A 14171-nucleotide genomic window follows, 5' to 3' on the forward strand; every position below is an offset into this window, starting at 1 on the left:
TCACACTGAAAACAACCTGCTCACCTAGATTCTTACCCCTACTGGATGGTCAGAATATTGGACAGATACATGCTTCTCAATAAACATTACTGTAAGAGAGTAAACTCAAGACTGATATATAGTTTGTTACTGTGTGACCTCAACTTCCTCCAGAACTACAGCTTTTATTTTAACTGCAGTGTAGTTGCAGCCCTGGATTTGAGAGACACAACCATGTATGTGCTGTTTTCTAGTTTCTGGTTTTAGAAAACACTTAAGTATTTTGGTGAATATCTCCAAAGGGACAATGCTTTTTGAAGAGATGTTAAGCTTTTAAGGATCTTTGAAGATGGACCTGGTATCATGTGGAATGTCCTAGAAATTTTGAGGGAAGATTCATGAGAAATTTACAGAAATCTCTACCTCTATAATTGACTTCAGGTTTCTTGAGACAAAATTTAACTTCATTCTTTAAAAAGCATTTAGAATATTTATTACTTAAAATGTCTGTGTAGCATATAAATTCATATGAGTTTTAGAAAAGTCTCCTCAGCATTGTTCCCCTACGAAGTTGTTTTTTTTTTTTGTCCTCCCACAAATCTTTCCCCAATTTTCATATATTTCTTAAAATAAAATTGCAACGGGGTTAACTTAGCATGATAGTACGTACCTTCTGCACAGGTTTGTGTGTATATGTGTGTGTGTGTGTGTGTGTGTGTGTGTAAATATATATAATATATAACTATATTATATAGTTAATATGGTTAGCCTTTCAACTTTTGAATTCTTAAATCTAAGAAATATTCTTTCCAATAGCTCTTCATCCAGGAATGGGACATCCTGACAAGCTCCAGTCTTCAAGGAATTTATTCAGCTTTAACTTTTGCAGATTTTATGCATACTGTCATTAGAGAGAATGCATACATACATATCCTGTTCTGTCAGTACAAAAATCTGTTTACTTGGAATTATTTTCCACCTCTGGTTCTTATACTCTTTCTGTCTCCATTTCTTTATTATCCTTGCTTCTTGGAAGGAAGATGTATGATACGTATGTCCCATTATTTTATATGTGCCTCTGAGGAGGTCTTATTCTCAGCATCTTGAACAAAGAGGATCTTTGTGTTAATCACCATTCACTATAAAAAGAAGCTTTCCTGAAAAAAGCTAAAAGAAAGTCTATCTCCTTACTATAAGAATAAGAGCTTAGGGGTAAGTTTTTATTATGCATATTTAGTAGAATAATAAATTCTTCCCATAGTTCTGTGTACTCTTCAGTTAAATATTTTTGTTCTTAAATTGTGCCAAGCATGGATACCATCTACAAATTAGGTCTTCAATTCAATCGTAAACTCGTTGTTTAGTCCCCTGTTCCTAATGACACTGTTGCACCTTGCTTCTTTGCATTATAACTCCCAGGATCCACACTTGGTATATATTTATAAATGCACCAACAACTGTGAAAAATATCCAATAAAAATGAAACTCTGTTGTAATCACTATCTTATTCCTCTATGCCCTATGACTCATGTGTATGCTATTTTCTCTATTGGTGTCTAAGAGTTTCCATGACTCTGAAGAGACATCATAACTAAGGCAACTCTTATAAAGTCTAACATTTAATTGGTGCTACCTTCCAGTTACAGAGCTTTTGCCGATTATTATCATGGTAGATTGTACGGCAGGATGCAGGCAGACATAGTGCTGTAAATGTCAAGAGTTCTACATCTTGATTCAAAGGAGGTCAGTAGATAGGCTTTCCACACTGAGCAAAGCTTGATCTTAGGATACCTCAAAGCTCATATCCATGTTCACACACTTCTTTGAACAATACCACATCTCCTCCAGTAATAAAGTACCTTCTAAGATACTTCTTTCTATATCAAAAGCATTCAACCTCATACAAAATGTGGAATGAAAACAGAGAAGTAACAACAGAAGCAGAGGAAATTAAAAAAACAAATCAAACAACAGATACTACTACAGAAGCCTATAGTCAACAAAACTGGAAAATCTAGATGAAATTCAACAAATACCACATACCAAAGTTAAATGAAGAGCAGGCAAACTAAAAGAGGTCCATATCTCATAAGGAATCAGAGGTTATTAACAATCTTAAAACAAAAAAAATGATCAGGGTCAGATGGCTTTACTGCAGAATTCTATCAGACCTTCTAAGAAAACCTAATACCAATATTCTTCAAATAGTTTCGTAAAAAAGAAACAGAAGGAACACTACCTTATTCATTCTATGTAGCCACAACTACTCTGATACCTAAACTACAAAAAGAGAACTTCAGACCAATCTTGCTTATCAATATCGATGTAAAAATACTCAATAGAATTCTTCACAGGGATGCAAGGTAGGTTCAATATATGAAAATTCATTAACATAACCCATTATATAAATAAATCAAAGAAAAAAATCACATGATCATCCATTTAGATGCTGAAAAAGCATTTGACAAAATACAACACCTCTTTATGTTATAAGTATTGGAGAGATCAGGAATTCAAAGTCCATAACTAAATGAACAAAAGCAATTTACTGTAAACCAACAGCCAAGTACTAATTAAATGATGAGATACCTGAAGCAATCCCACTGAAATAGAGGACAAGGATGCTCATTTTCTCCATATATATTCAATGTATTACTCAAAATTCTAGCTAGAACCATAAGACAACAAAAAGATATAGAGGGGACACAACTTGTCAATGAAGAAATAAAGGTGTAACAATTTGCAGATGATATGATAATATATATAAGCGACCACAAAAATTCTACCACAAAACTTTAACAGCTGATAACTTCAGCAAGTTGCTGGATAAAAAATTAACTGAAATAAATCAGTAGCCTTCCTTTATACAAATTATAAACAGGCTGAGAAAGAAATAGGGGAAACAACTCCCTTCATGATGATCACAAATAATATAAAATATTTTCGGGGTAATTCTAACAAAACAAGTGAAAGATCTGAATGAAAATAAATTCAAATCATTCGAGAAAGAAATCAAAGATCACAGAAAATGTAGAGGTCTCCCATGCTCATGGACTGGCAGAATTAACAGTAATAGGGGCGTTCTAACAAAGGCATTCTAGAGAATATTGAGCCCCCTAAACTCTACAGCCTTTTGACATTTTTTTAGTTTTACTCTCTCTAAATCATTTCCTCTAAAATTTTCTAGAAAATTGTTTGTGAATTTTCCATTATTACCCCTAAAACTCGAACATCACCCCATCTCTTCACATCTGATCTCTATCCTATCAACCTTCCACCAAAGAAAACAAACATTCAAACAAAGAAAGAAAACAAACATCTCTGCCCAGAAGGTCTGTCAGTATATACTCTTTTGCCCAAACATCTTTAATTTGCAAATGTTCATTGCAATGAGTCATTGGTGTTGTTAGAGGCTTCTGGTGTTTGCTACACTATCAATATTGTGTCTCCTTGGGATTCCTGTTGGATATCCTGTTGTTGCTTTGTGTCAAGGAGATCCTGTATTTCTGATTCTTGAGAACTATATGCTTCATGCACTCCAGCACTTCATAGGTGGGTAGATGTTTATAGTCTGTATCACCACCTTGAAGGGCTTAACATTCAAGGTAATGTAATATTATATAATGTAATATAATATAATGTAATATATGGTATTTATTAGATTATTTTACATAGTATAGGGCTGTCCACCTACCAATGTTTTTAGTAAACTGGACAGAATGTTAACTACTCATTCCATTTGGATGGATGCATCAGAAGTTTCAGACTGGAATGAAAATCCTGAAAAATTTTGGTCCTCACTGTGGTGCTTTGTCTCCAAATGACTCAATTGGAATACTATTGTTTAATGAATATTTTGTTTTATGAAGGGATGAGTACCCCTAGAAGGGCAGCTAGTATACAAACAGTATATACATACATGTAATATATATATATATATATATATATATATGATTATGAAACATATTTTATCCAATAAAAATAAAATATTGTTGTTCTCAATTCTTGAGCAAATACAGTTCCTATAAAAATATTGATTTATATACCTATATTATGTGGGATATTTCTTTTCTTCTAAAATTTTTATTATTTTAGATTTCATGTTTTAGATTTATATCTTTTATCTATCTGGATATTGTTTTTGTTAGCAGTGAAATATATAGGTCTCATTTTATCCTTCTTCCTGTAGACTTCCATGTTCCTGCACCATTCATTCAAAGTGCTTTCTGTGCTCCAGTGAAGTTTTTGGCATAGTTGTTAGATATTAAATGGCCCCAAATACAGGTCTTCTCATGGCTTCCTCTTTGGGTAGTCAACTTAGTCCTTTTGGTCTCTATGTCTCTTTTTGTACCAATACCATAATATTTTTGTTACTAAGACTTTACAATATTCCTTAAGATTTGAAATAGCAATCCCTCCATTATTGTTCCTTTTGCTCAGTATACTTTTTTTATTATCTAGGGTCTTTTGTGGCACCATATGCAGTTTAGAATTGTTTTATTCTATTTCTGTGAAGAATGAGATGGAGGGCTTCATTGAGATTATATGAAATGTGTAAATGGCTTTTGGCAAAATGAATAAATAACAGTGAAGGATCTACAGTTTCTGTCTCTCTGGATACTCATTTACAACTTCTAAGCATTGGACATTAGAATATGCCATGGCAGTCCTCTGGTATTTCAAAATACATATAACACATTAATTACACAAAATAGTGTGTCTAATCATGTTTGACTATTTACAAGAAAATGCTAAGACATTAGTTCACAAATTTCTAAATCCAACCAGTATACATCTAGAAGATATCCATACATATTGCAAATGACTAGTGTATCTAAACCTGGGTATGCATGGGGCTTGCATTTATAATGAATATTTAAAGTTTCTCTGAAGCCTATTCTTTTTCGCTATAAACCAATATATAGGGTCAGAAAAGTACTGAGAAATTTCAGTGGTCACTCTGAATCCATTTTTCTGCCATCTTTCTCTCACTATGACATTCAAACATACACCGAGCCTCATAATAACTCATTATCATCTATTGTGTCTCTTTTATACCCTGCAGACTCTTTGAGTGATTCTGTGTTTTCACTACTTCAACCTATTTATCAGTGACCTTCTCTCCCTTGTTTAAATAACTTCTTCTAATGTAGCAGTTTTCCATTTTTTTTACTTTTCATTTATTTCTTATTGGATTTTTTAAATTTACATTTCAAATACTATTGCATTTCCCAGTTTCTCAGACAAAAGCCCCTAATTCCTTCCCCCTCCTCTTGTTCTACAAAGATGTTCCCATCCCCATTCGCCCCCCACTACCACCCCCCTCAACATTCCCATTCACTGGGGGTCTAAACTTGGCAGGACGAAGAATTTCTCCTACCATTGGTGCCCAACAAGGCTATCCTCTGCTACATATGCAGTTGAAGCCATGGGTCAGTCCATGTATAGTCTTTGGGTAGGGGTTTAGTCTCGGGGAGTTCTGGTTGGTTGATATTGTTGTTTTCATGGGGTTCCCAGCCACTTCAGCTCTTTCAGTGCTTTCTCTAATTCCTCCAATGGGAGCCCCTTTCTCAGTTTGCTGGTTTCCTGCTAGCATTTGCCTCTATATTTGAAATTTTCTGGCTGTGTCTCTCAGGAGACATCTATATTCGGTTCCTGTCAGCATGCCCTTCTTAGTTTCATCAATATTATTTAGTCTTGTTGACTATCACTTGCTGGGACACTTGTTGGACAGACAATGAATGGCCATTCCTTCTGTTGCTACTCCAAAGCTTGCCTCCGTATCCCCTCTTATGTATATTTTTGTGTCCCCTTTTAAGAAGGAGTGATGCATCCATGCTTTGTTCATCCTTCTTGAGCTTCCTGTGGGCGACATATTGTATCTTGGGTGAATGGAGTTTTTGGGCTAATATCCATTTATTAGTGAGTTCATACCATGTATGTTTTTCTATGATTGGGTTATGTCATTCCGGATGATATTTAACCTTCCTTCCATTATCCTGTGCCTGTGACATCCACCCTCTTGTTCTTTGTCTGTCCTAACTCAAATATCTTAGTTTAACCATTATGTACTATGTATTTTATTTTACATGCTTTGTTGCTCATGTTTTAATCATTTTAACTCCTCTATAACTCCAATATTTTGCATTTGTTTTGAGTCACTTTGCATCAACTTATGTCCATTGTAGTGCTGTCATCACCTCTCCTATTATTATATTTTTCTCATTTTCTCCCCATTTTTCCTATGTCCTTACTCTAACCTGTACCTACTAGTGATATGTTCTAATAGAAGATGTCTTCCAAAATGTTGTGTTTTGCTGATTATACACAATTATGGTACTATTTTTAAAAACTTGTGGAGAATATTGTTTTTACGTGTTCTTGAGTTGTTTTCAAGTATAATTACAATACTTTTCCATTAATATACATAAAAATAATTGGCCTCAATTCCTCTTGTTTTGTTATTTCAGTGGTTTAAGTATGAGTGTGATGGCGTTTCTTAGAATAAGTTTGACAATTTTCATTCTGTTTCTATTGTGAGGAATAGTTTGATAAGTATTGGTATCAGCTTTTCTTTGAATTTCTGGCAGAATTCTGTACTAAAACAATCTTGCTCTTGGCTTTTTTATTTATTTATTTTTAATTGGGAGATTTTAAATAATGCTTCTATTAGTTTAAACTTGGTCAGCGGGATCAGTCTCAAAAAATTTCATTTAAATTTTTCAATTTTTGTGGAGTACAGGCTTTAAATAAGGCTGGATGACTTCTTTTAAATTTCCCTAATAACTGTTGTTATGTCTCCATTTTCATTTCTGAATTTGGTAATTTGGATATTGTCTCTCTACCATGCACTTATTTGGCTAAGGTTTTGTCTATTATGTTGATTTTCTCATAAAACTACTCATTTGATTTCATGATTTATTGTATCACACTAATTGTCTCTAGTTGATTGATTTTAGTCCACTTATTATTTCCTGTGGATTGCTGTCTATATGCACATGAGGGCACGCCCAAGATAAGGGAAGAGCCTGTGACTGGGCAGTCAAAGATGAAGGCAGGCTGAGAATTTTAGAGATTAGTACAGAGAGTACAGAGAGGAGAAGGAAGGAAAATGGAGGATGACAATGAGAATCCAGATTGCCTATGAGTATCTTATAAGGGATGGATAATTACTGGACAATTTGTTTTATCTCGGTGGGCAGTTTATATCAACATCAAGGGGCTCTGAGTTGATTTTGTGAAAATACTTTTATGGGTGAGATTTTACTCATATAAATTTCAAATGATCTTTCCTTTCCTGGATTCCCAGAAATAACCCCCCTTTCACATCTCCCTCTCTTGTCCCCATCTGCCTGCTTTCCGCCCCTGCCGCTGGCATTCCTATACACTGAGGATCCAGTCTTGGCAGGACCAAGGACTTCTCCTTCCATTGCTGCCCGAGAAGGCCGTCCTCTGCTACATATACAGCCGGAGCCATGGATCAGTATATGTAAATTCTTTATGTAGTGGTTTAGGCCCTGGGAGCCCTGGTTGTTTGCATTTTTTTCTTATGGGTTTGCAAGACCCTTCAGTTCTTTTAATCCTTTCTGTAATTCCTCCAATGGGGATCCCATTCTCTGTTTGATAGTTTGCTTCTAGCATTTGCCTCTGTGTTTGACATATTCTGACTGTCTCTCAGGAGAAAGATATATCAGGCTCCTGTCAGCATGCCCTTCTTATTTTCATCAATGTTATCTAGTTTTGGTGGCTGTACATATATGGTCTGTATACCCATATGGTGTAGGCTCTGAAAGGCCATTCCTTCAACCTCTGCTCAAAACTTTGCCTCCATACCCTTCCTATGAATATTTTTGTTCCCGCTTTAAAGATTGTAGCTTGGGTAATTCTTGTCAGATTTTTTTTTTTTTATGAAGGAACCGTGTGCTGGGAATTTCCTGATAGCAATACTTAAGTCGTGTTTCATAAGTTCCTTCATTCACCACCTCTGGAATGTTTGTGATTTCTTTCTTCTTTGATCAAAGGTTCATTGGATATAGAGTTGTTCATTTTCCATGGAATTGTAAATTTTCTGTTGTTTCTGTTGTTGTTTCTGTTGTACTTTCATTTAAGGAGATCTGATAAGAAGCAAGAGTTTATTTCTATCATTTTGTATCTGTTGAGACTTGTGTTGTGATGGAGCATATGATCAATTTTTGAGAAGGTTCTGAGAAGTGTCAAGAAGAAAGTATATTCTTTTGAATTGGGGTGAAAGTTTTGTAGATATCTGTTAGGTCCATTTGTTCCATAGAATCTTTTTCTTTCATTACTTCTCTGTTTAGGTTCTGTTTCCATGAGATTGGGATTTTGAAATCTCCCACTATTAATGTGCAGAAACCTTGGATGGAGCTCTGGGACTTTTATGGAAGTGTTGAAGGAAGGATATAGGGACCAGAATTGAATATAAACCCCACTGGAAAACCAACACAGTCAAATAATGTAGATCTTTCAGGGGTTCTCAGAAACTGAACCACCAATTAAAGAGCATTCAGGAAATGGGCCTTTGCCCCCTATACATATCTAGCAGATATGCAGCTAGATCTTGATGTAAGTCCCTCAACAAATAGAGGGGTCAGGGCTGTCCCTAAAGCTGTTGCTTGTGCATGTAATACATTCCCCTAATTGGGTTGCCTTGTATGGCCTCAGTGAAAGAGCATGGTCCTACCCTAGATTTGATGTAGCAGGGTCAGTTATATCAAGTGCATGCCACCACCCCTTTATAGGAGAAAGGGAGGGGACATGGTGTTAGGTACTATGTGGAGAATGCACTAGAAAGGGGTCAGTAATCATGTGTAAGGTAAATAAATAAATGGTTTAATACATAATCTTTTTGGAGACTTTTATAGGTTAAAAATAACTGAAGGTGATCAGTAATGCTCTGAGTCTTGCAATTTCAGTGTGATGGTTTTTGCTTTATCTTACTGTACATTTTTAAAAAAAAATTATTGGTATGTTGTTTTCTAATGACAGAAGATATGTCCCTAATGGACATTTCTAATGGAGAGGATATGTGCAAGAGGGGAGAAACGTGCAAAACTAGGGAAATGGGAAGCTGTAATCAGGATAAACACACACACACACACACACACACACACACACACACATACGCACACACACACAAGAATAGAAAGTGTTGTCAATAATGCATTAAGAAAAATAAAAGAAGGGCTGGAGAGATGACTAACAGTTTAAAATGTGGCTCTACTTCCAGAAGTCCTGAGTAACACGTGATGGCTTTCAAACATCTATAATGATATCTGATGCACTCTTCTGGTGTGCAGGCATACATGTAGGCAGAACATTATATACATAAAAATAAATAACTCATAAAAAAGAAAAATAAAATATTGGCATCTAACGTGATAACCATGTGATTTCTGTTTGAGTCTATTAGTGACATGAATTATATTTACTAATGGCTATATGTGGAACAATGTCTGCATCTTTGGAAAATCTGAAATGATGTTGTATTTTAAAATAAAACACTTGATTATAATGAACTCAAAAATAAAAATATTAAAGTGCTTCAATGAAATAGCCACTCAAAGGCACTCTTGCCCAGGACAAATTTCTGAACATTTCAAAGAACTAAAGTACAGTTAGTAGAGCAATACTGCAGCCATAAAGTTTTGCTTAAGATTTTACACTGTTTCTAGCAATAAAACTTTATAACTTTTATGCACCAGAAACAACTATACATTTACTATATTGAAAATACAAGTATATTATCTCTATATCCTCCTTTATAAAGTCTAAATCCTTTTAAATGTCCATCAATTATATTTACTTTTTAGGTTTGCTTCTAAATGTAATATTGAAGTTATATCAATTTACATAAGTACATGTAGATATTATAGTATTAGATGTACATAGATATGAGAACATATAACTTTATTCTTTCTGTGTTTGAGTGACATGGCTTAATATTAATCATTATCAATCAGTCAATCAATCAATGTTTCTGAATATTTTGTGATTGCATTTTTCAATGTAGTAGAATTATAGTCCATGTTATATAAAAGGAATTTCATATTTGAATTTTCAGAATATGAATATATAAAAGAGCACAATTTCATTGCTACAATAAACAGATCAGCAATGATCTTCGATGTGTGAATGTTTCTATGGAATTATATGGCGTTCTTTGGGAATAGCTCCAGGAGTTAAACACATGGGACAAAGAGCAAAGTTTTACATTTTTGAGAGACCAAAAAAACTGTTTTTCATAATGGCAGTATTAATTTGTTCAAAGTTCTTTTGATAAAGCTAGCGTTAACATGGTGTGCAACTGGGTAGAGAACAATAACAAAGGAAACTTGCAATCAATTATCACTAATTATGAAAAAGTTCAATAGAATATTAGCAAGCAAAACTCAAGATTATGTCAAAACCATCATTCATTTAGAGTTGACATCTTTATGAAGTGAAAGAAATAATTTCATTTTTTATGGTCATGGTGCAAGCTACAGCAACTGGGATGGTACCAGAACGTACTTCAGGTCAAATTCATGGCCATCATGGACTCATTTTTATGTGTTGTTATAATGTTGAACCCCTGGTTGTCTGTGAAATTCTCAAGCAGGCAAACTGCACTGAAAGGATGAAAGCCACATGAAGATCAGTTTTATTGACATTTTCTTAAATGTGGCTCCGTTGTATATAATGAGGGCAAAGATGCTCAAGCTACTAATTGAAAATTATAGTGGGCCTTACAGAAGATGATCATCTCAGAGAGTATGTTAATTTAACCAGCTGACAAATGCCCATATTCGTTTAAGCTAATCTTTAAATGAACAAGGTACTGTGTGTTTAATTCTCACTATCGAACTTTTGAGGATGAGTGTGAGTTAAAAAAAGTTATCAAGCAAACTATATCACTGAAATACTAAAATAAGATTAAGAGGTTTACTTCCTTATCCAAACCAATCTGAGTCTGTACATAACAATGTAATGACTCATATGAACAAACGGGCCAAAACAGAAACCACAGAGAAATGAGATTAGTGCTGATCACCAGATACCGGTTCTGATAATGTACAAAAGCAATACAGCCTCTTAAGATGGAGGACATAGAATAAAAAGCCAGAAAGCGAGACACTAGGTTCAAGGTATTTTGGGGGGCTCTGAATTTGACTGAGTTTCCTCTGGAAACATAACTGCTTTGGATACCTTGAACTGTTTGATTGTAGCTGTACAGAATGACAATAATGGGGCCTCTGAGCCAGGTTATGAGCCCAAAAAAGATTTCAGGGCATATCACCAATGCTGCATAGAGTAAGTCATTTGTTTCATCATACTTTACAATGGAGCAGTGTTCAAAATGTAGGTGTACTGTCATTTTATTGTAATTTCTTTTGGCAAGCATGTCCACAAAGAAAGAGAAATTTTTAAACATGGACAAGACCAAGAGAAAGGAAATGGAAGGTCCAATGTACTTTGTAACTTTGGCTTTTTGATCCCTAAACAGGATTCCCTGTGATTGATGGTGAGGGTCTGGAAGACCCTCAAGAATCTGGTGGTACTAATAGACATACCCCGTCCAACACTTTAAAGTTCAAGATTAATCTGAATCCTAACTCTTTTAAATACTGCTTCAACCCAAAAGTTGCCAGTATGTGGGGCATTCCTATAGGCAGAACTATCCTGGCATTGGCTGACATTAAAACATGAGAATCAAATCTGTAGGCTATAATGCATGTTTTGTGTAGATCTTGCATATGAATAGAGGTATTTCCTAGAATTCCAGTTGTAGTTTGTAATAAGAAAATGATTTTGATTGTCAGATTCCGGAAGTCCATTCTTTAATGGGCATGATTCTCTTTAGCATTTAGCCACACCCATTTTTGCATGAAAATAAATGAAAACTATTAATAATCTGAAGAATTTCTGAGATGCTAAATCAGAAGGGTTGTTAGATCTCAGCAATAAAATGTAAGCATAGACTTATGTCAATGTAGCTAATAGACAAAACATGTTTAGTCTATGTAGTCTAACAATACTTTGTTTATGTTTCTCATAGTAATAATCATTACTATCAATGTATACTATTATAAAATTGCTGAAGGCTTTTGGATACAAATGTGGATTGGAAACATGCCTTCATGGTCACAGAATATGCTTCATTATGAGCAAGATTATCAGGTTTGTAAAAAGTAACCAAAAGAGAATGTCAGTACTAATGTGCACAAACCAAGAACATAAAAAACATGCTGGTATTTTCTAGTCATCTATAAAAAAGGCAAATTTTTATGACAACTACAAACTTTAAAAAATATCTATTTATAAGGTACATCTCATCCAGTATTAAATGGTGGGTAATAAAAAGTTAATAATACTATTTAGAATATCTCTGTGGTCACAGATAAATTTTTTTAACTATATAAAACACATTCAAATGATGGTTCAAGGGACAACATATATCTTATTATGTTAAGAATTAGCTGTTATACAAAATCATACCACATACATGCATATGCAAATGTACTCACGGAGGGCTGTGGTGTTAGAGAGCTAGGGGGCATCCATTGTGATGAAATCTCACAGAACTGTCAACCAAATAAAAATATTTGGAAATTCAGATTAAACATTATGGTGAAGGACAAAATATTCTGGATGATAGTTGCTGAGGAAACACTGTGCATCTCTGTTAAAACTGTATGTGGAGTAATCATGCACTGCTCAGTAGACTACAGTAGATGGTGGGGAAAAAGGCAATAAATTATTCAGCCCACCCATGTGATACCATGGGAAGGAATTCCCTTGGTACTACACTTTATGCCTCCAAGTCAGGTTGTGTGCAAATTCTCTTTCAAGTCAGGAGAGTACCCAATGTAGAATGTGACAGTGGCAACTGTGACTAAGCACCAACCTCAGTCAAGAACTCCATCGGGAAAATGTTGCTCTACACTCTCATCATTTATGGACTGTGAGCTTCAAAATCAAGAGCAGAGACAGAGTTGACAGGAAGCTTGGCAGTTGAAGAAGAAAATGAATGGAGGCTTTAGGAACAACCCAGATACTGTCTCCACTTGCCCATTCTCTTGCATTAGAGAACATCCTATTCCATGGGTTTTGACAAAGTCTTCTGGCCTTTGAAGATACTACATGTTGGTAGCCACCCATACCAGCTGTTGTCTGTTAGTACAGGGCACAGCTGTTGTCCACCCCGAAGGATGCAGTGCGCCTGCACAAGGGTTTGTTCGAGCCAAGTCTTTGCCCACCCCGGGGCGTGCCAATGAGATCACAGCTATGCGGCCAATCAGGAAGGAACACGTTACTTTGGGGGATATAAAGCTAACGCTCTCTGGGGCCTCGGCGTCTCTCCTCTTCAAGATGCAATAAACACTTTGCTGCAGAAGGATCCTGGTGTCCGCGTGCGTTCTTGCTGGCGAGACGATAGCGCGGGACAACTACATTTTCATATACATGCAGGAAAAACATGTTTGTACACAGAATGTGTGTGTGTGTGTGTGTGTGTGTGTGTGTGTGTGAGTGAGTGATTTATAAGATAACTTCATTCTGATGCCAAATGCTTTTGAGCTTTTAATTAAATGCTGTGCTCTCAATGTGACCTGCTATGATAGAAAGCTGTCCCACATCTCATTTGGTTTCAAAAGCCCAAGATAGACATGAGATTTAAAACGCCAGTAGAAATATGGTTACTGTCACGTAGACATCAAACAGATGCACTCCAACTAATAGAAAAAAAAGTGGAGAAGAGTTTGATCATATGGGCACTGGGGAAAATTTCCTGAACAAAACACGAATTGCTTATGCTCTAATATCAAGAATCGAAAATGGGACTCATAAAACTGCAAAGCATTTTGTAAGGCAAAGGACACTGTCATTAAGACAAAATGGCAACCAACAGATTGGAAAATGATCTTTACCAATCCTACAACAGATAGAGGGCTTATATCCAAAATATACAAAGAGCTCAGGAAGTTAGACCACAGGAAGACAAATAACCCTATTAAAAATGGGGTTCAGAGATAAACAAAGAACTCACAGCTGAGGTATGCCGAATGGCTAAAAAATACCTAAAGAAATGCCGAACATCGTTAGTCATCAGCGAAATGCAAATCAAAACAACCCTGAGATTCTTCCTCAAAACAGTCATAATGGGTAAGATCAAAAACTCAGGTGACAACAGATGC

At 35.4% G+C, this 14171-nt stretch overlaps 1 pseudogene; it reads right to left on the reverse strand.

The window, feature by feature from the left end:
- Vom1r-ps46 (vomeronasal 1 receptor pseudogene 46) lies at positions 10921-11856 on the reverse strand (annotated as a pseudogene).

This window comes from Rattus norvegicus, chromosome 1, assembly GCF_036323735.1.
Source record: "Rattus norvegicus strain BN/NHsdMcwi chromosome 1, GRCr8, whole genome shotgun sequence".
NCBI lineage: Eukaryota > Metazoa > Chordata > Mammalia > Rodentia > Muridae > Rattus > Rattus norvegicus.